We start from the raw sequence: 6,162 nt of genomic DNA on the forward strand, positions 1-6,162 counted from the left end.
TATGGAAAGGAGACACCAAAAAAGGGCTTCACATATTGTACCCATGTGATGAATTGAACCCAAGTGAGTTAATATTAATCGTCACTTCGGCAATAGTTCAGCCATGTTGTGACAATGTATTAAGCCAATAATATTCTAGCACTACCATGGCAGCTACAAGAGAGAGATGTATTTGTAAATTGATGAAATGAATATGGGAGAATGACAGATGAAAGAAAGAACAAATAAACTTGGCAGAATAAGATAGAAGAAAGAAAGATGAACGAAAGAATGAACAAACAGACTTGGAGAAATGATAGATGGAAGAAAAAATGACTAAAGAAACTTGGTGGAATGAGAGATGGAAGATTGATGGAAGAAAGAATGACTAAACATACTTGATGGAATGAGAGATGGAAGAAATGACATGAAAGAAAGAATGAGTGAACAGACTTGGTTGAATGATAGATGAAAGAAATAATGAATAGCTAAACTTGAAGATAGATGAAAGCTAGAGAAAATGAATGAAACTACTTGTGGAATGATAGATGAAGGATGAAAAAATATACCCAGTGGAACGACAGATGAAAGACAGATTGAAAAAATGCAATGAAGGAATAGATAAAGACTTATCTCCAGGAAAGATTGCTAGATGAAAGATTGAATAAACTTGCATCAAGGGTTGACGGATGAAGCCTAGATTGAATACATCGAATTACACATGATTGATAGACGGATAAATATTGAATAAATTAATAAGGATAAATCACTGATGAAACAAACGATTACAAGGAATGACACATGAATGAATCTATCAATGCACACAGACAAAGTTTAGATAAGCCCGGAAAAGGAGTGAGTGAGTGAATTGTGCCCAAGTGGGGAATCGAACCTGAGTCTTCGGCGTGACAAGCTAACGCTTTAACCACAAGGCTACCCCACCACCCACCCATGGATAAAGGACAACCATTTCATATAATGAATGTCTAAAAAAGATTAAATTAGTTATACAATGAGTGAGTGAGTGAACTACATCTCAGCCACATTGTGAAAATATAGTTTTGTTCATAAGTATCTGTCACAAAGGACAGTCACACAACACAAAAAGACTAAAATCAACCATTTCAGTATGAGTCAACAAATTTCCATAATTAATACATGTACATTTAATACTATTAGTAAACAGGCGGGAGACTATTTGGGCAAGGGCAAGAAGAATGAATGAATGAATGAATGGATAGATGAATGAATGAATGGATAGATGAATGAATGAATGGATAGATGAATGAATGAATGAATGGATGAATGAATGGATAGATGAATTGATGAATGGATAGATGAATGGATAGATGAATTGATAGATGAATGAATGAATGAAATGGATAGATGAATGAATGAATGAATGGATAGATGAATGAATGGATAGATGAATGGATAGATGAATGAATGAATGGATAGATGAATGAAGATGAATGAATGGATAGATGAATGGATAGATGAATGAATGAATGGATAGATGAATTGATGAATGGATAGATGAATGAATGAATGGATATATGAATGAATGAATGAATGGATAGATGAATGAATGAATGGATAGATGAATTGATAAATGAATGAAATGAATGAATAGATGAATTGATGAATGAATGAATGAAAATAGCAGAAACACACGAACCATGAGAAGTGAGTGAGTGAGTTTTATGCTGCTTAAGCAATATCGACACCCTGGAGAGCACATTGAGTAGAAGGATAAGTGTACCTATTGATAAATGGAAAAATAACTAAACCCTAACGGTCTGTGAAATATCAAACAATATAAATACTATTCCATATTTCAACAGAGCAATATTACCAGAATTAGTGAGAATATTTGACTCATAAAATAGTAAGAAGAAAAATACTCGTATTCACTGCACATATATTTTGTCATGCTGATTTTAACCCAGATCCACAGCCATAAAATTCCAAACTGATAAGTTCATACTGATGACCTTTGACCCCTGAATGACTAATAATATTGCTAAAATAACCAGTGTTTCTACCCAAGACACTATAAATAACCCCCTACGACAATTTAATCTTACTTGATGTTTTTACTCTGCCTGCAATAAAACAAGCTCTTGTGTTGCTAATAACTCTTCAACATGCAGAAACATGCAGACATGTTATGTTATCTCTGAACCTTGACCTTTGACCAGGAAACAGAAACATGTGTGGGGTCAAAGGTCAAGGCCATTTTGAGAGTTTTAAAAAAAAAATGCACATTCAAATCTTTGCCATTGAAATTTTACACCTCTGACGTTGAAAAGGTCAAAGATATTCAAATCTCAGGGCAAAAATTTGAATGTTTGAAAAGGATTGTCATTTTTTGCGGATTAAATCAGTAGAATAAATTGCTTTGTGACAGTCTTCCCTGACTTTGAGGAGGGAGAAAACACATTCCGGTTGAAAAATGAACAAAAGAATTATACGGTTTATCTTTAGAGATAGCATTCATTATGATTATTTATGCCAGTTAGAATTGAACAGCCATCTTGCTCCAACCGATGCTCCGAGATTTGGCATACAGAGACACAGACAACCTATATTTACTGATCTACAGAGATCCTGGGGGAGAAGGTTATGAGTGAGTGAGTGAGTGAGTTTAGGTGTATGCCACACTCAGCAATATTCCAGCTATATGGCGGCGGTCTGTAAATAATCCAGTCTGGACGAGACAATGTAGTGATCAACGGCATGAACATCGATCTGTGCAATTGGGAACTGATGACATGTGTCAACCAAGCCAGTGAGCCTGACCTACCGATCCCGTTAGTTGCCTCTTACAACAAGCATGGGTTACTGAAGATCAATTCTAACCCGGATTTTCACGGGTCGAGAAGGGTATGCAGTGACATAAACTTACTGTAGCCTGATCGAGATGCCTACCAGAGCAAAAAGACACAAAACTATCCTTGTCAAACTGAAAGACATCATACACAATATCTACACAATGCCATCTATTGATCTTTAGAATCTGTTTTGTGTTCAAATTGTTCTGTGAATCTATTGATGTAATTCATTATCTTTATATTAGTTTTAAATAATGTCAAAAGTTACCTTAACGTACAGTTATCAGTGATTCATTCACCAAACACCATTTTAACTTACACACTCAGCTTTGTGGACCAGACCAACGTGTTACCACAGTTATACAACCATTTTAACTTACACACTCAGCTTTGTGGACCAGACCAACGTGTTACCACAGTTATACAACCATTTCAACTTACACACTCAGCTTTGTGGACCAGACCAACGTGTTACCACAGTTATACAACCATTTTAACTTACACACTCAGCTTTGTGGACCAGACCAACGTGTTACCACAGTTATACAACCATTTTAACTTACACACTCAGCTTTGTGGACCAGACCAACGTGTTACCACAGTTATACAACCATTGTAACTTACACACTCAGCTTTGTGGACCAGACCAACGTGTTACCACAGTTATACAACCATTTTAACTTACACACTCAGCTTTGTGGACCAGACCAACGTGTTACCACAGTTATACAACCATTGTAACTTACACACTCAGCCTTGTGGACCAGACCAACGTGTTACCACAGTGCTACAGCCATTGTAACTTACATACTCAGCTTTGTGGACCAGACCAACATGTTACCACAGTGCTACAACCATTGTAACTTACACACTCAGCTTTGTGGACCAGACCAACGTGTTACCAGTGCTACAACCATTGTAACTTACATACTCAGCCTTGTGGACCAGACCAACATGTTACCACAGTGCTACAGCCATTGTAACTTACACACTCAGCTTTGTGGACCAGACCAACATGTTACCACAGTGCTACAGCCATTGTAACTTACACACTCAGCTTTGTGGACCAGACCAACATGTTACCACAGTGCTACAAGCAATGTAACTTACATACTCAGCTTTGTGGACCAGACCAACATCTTACCAGTGCTACAACCATTGTAACTTACACACTCAGCTTTGTGGACCAGACCAACGTGTTACCACAGTGCTACAACCATTGTAACTTACATACTCAGCTTTGTGGACCAGACCAACGTGTTACCACAGTGCTACAACCATTTTAACTTACATACTCAGCTTTGTGGACCAGACCAGACCAGCGTGTTACCACAGTGCTACAACCATTTGTAACTTACACACTCAGCTTTGTGGACCAGACCAGCGTGTTACCACAGTGATACAACCATTGTAACTTACATACTCAGCTCCAGCCTTGTGGACCAGACCAACCTGTTACCAGTGCTACAACCATTGTAACTTACATACTCAGCTTTGTGGACCAGACCAACGTGTTACCACAGTTATACAACCATTGTAACTTACATACTCAGCTTTGTGGACCAGACCAACGTGTTACCACAGTGCTACAACCATTTTAACTCACACACTCAGCTTTGTGGACCAGACCAACGTGTTACCACAGTGCTACAACCATTGTAACTTACATACTCAGCTTTGTGGACCAGACCAACGTGTTACCAGTGCTACAACCATTGTAACTTACATACTCAGCTTTGTGGACCAGACCAACGTGTTACCAGTGCTACAACCATTGTAACTTACACACTCAGCTTTGTGGACCAGACCAACCTGTTACCAGTGCTACAACCATTGTAACTTACATACTCAGCTTTGTGGACCAGACCAACGTGTTACCACAGTGCTACAACCATTGTAACTTACATACTCAGCTTTGTGGACCAGACCAACGTGTTACCACAGTGATACAACCATTGTAACTTACATACTCAGCTTTGTGGACCAGACCAACGTGTTACCACAGTGCTACAACCATTGTAACTTACATACTCAGCTTTGTGGACCAGACCAACGTGTTACCAGTGCTACAACCATTGTAACTTACACACTCAGCTTTGTGGACCAGACCAACGTGTTACCAGTGCTACAACCATTGTAACTTACATACTCAGCTTTGTGGACCAGACCAACGTGTTACCAGTGCTACAACCATTGTAACTTACACACTCAGCCTTGTGGACCAGACCAATATGCCACAACCAAGATTACTCACAAACACTTTTGGGCACATTCCCCTCAGTTTCAACCAGTGCTCTCAATTTCAAACAATTTTCGTTAGAACCCTATTTTCACATTAGTGGTATTCAAATAGTCAACCTGTACAGTCAAATGTAAATTGTTAAACGTCTCCAATATTCCACAATGATTCTGCAGCATTTGTACCACTGAAGCTAGCATAGGTGTCACTAAAGAATTAAAGATAATGATAGGTGTCACTAAAGAATTAAAAGAATCGTGGTGTTATGATAACATAGGTGTCACTAAAGAATTAAAAGAATCGTGGTGTTATGATAACATAGGTGTCACTAAAGAATTAAAAGAATCGTGGTGTTATGGTGTTATAAAGATAAAAGAGGTGTCACTAAAGAATTAAAAGAATCGTGGTGTTATGATAACATAGGTGTCACTAAAGAATTAAAAGAATCGTGGTGTTATGATAACATAGGTGTCACTAAAGAATTAAAAGAATCGTGGTGTTATGATAGCATAGGTGTCACTAAAGAATTAAAAGAATCGTGGTGTTACGATAACATAGGTGTCACTAAAGAATTAAAAGAATCGTGGTGTTATGATAACATAGGTGTCACTAAAGAATTAAAAGAATCGTGGTGTTATGATAACATAGGTGTCACTAAAGAATTAAAAGAATCGTGGTGTCACTAAAGAATTAAAAGGGTGTTATGATAAAATAGGTGTCACTAAAGAATTAAAAGAATCGTGGTGTCACTAAAGAATTAAAAGAATAGTGGTGTTATGATAGCATAGGTGTCACTAAAGAATTAAAAGAATTGTGGTGTTATGATAGCATAGGTGTCACTAAAGAATTAAAAGAATCGTGGTGTTATGACCACTTTGAGTACTGCCTGGTTCTTCTTATCAAAATTGCTTATTCAGCATAAATTATTATTATTCACTCTTTCACTCAAACTTGAAACCTAGACCCATGTAGAAGAAATAGAAGTCATACATACTTTGGGGGATTGTTAGAAGTGATACGCATTTTGGGGGTTGTTTCTCTAAAGGCAGAGGTACAGATAAGCTGCGTATCTGCGTAAATTACGCAAATGTTTACGTGAAAACTCAATTG

The 6,162-nt window shown here is 37.6% G+C and overlaps 1 long non-coding RNA gene across 1 annotated transcript; it reads left to right on the forward strand.

Moving 5' to 3' along the window:
- Positions 1–4,928: 4,928 nt before the first annotated feature.
- LOC124256818 lies at positions 4,929–5,586 on the forward strand. The gene is made up of 3 exons (XR_006893114.1): positions 4,929–5,254; positions 5,285–5,374; positions 5,521–5,586. It is a non-coding gene; the product is annotated as an uncharacterized LOC124256818 (long non-coding RNA).
- Positions 5,587–6,162: the final 576 nt, after the last annotated feature.

Source organism: Haliotis rubra, unplaced genomic scaffold (genome assembly GCF_003918875.1).
Source record: "Haliotis rubra isolate DU_JTF1 unplaced genomic scaffold, ASM391887v1 Scf64, whole genome shotgun sequence".
Lineage (NCBI taxonomy): Eukaryota > Metazoa > Mollusca > Gastropoda > Lepetellida > Haliotidae > Haliotis > Haliotis rubra.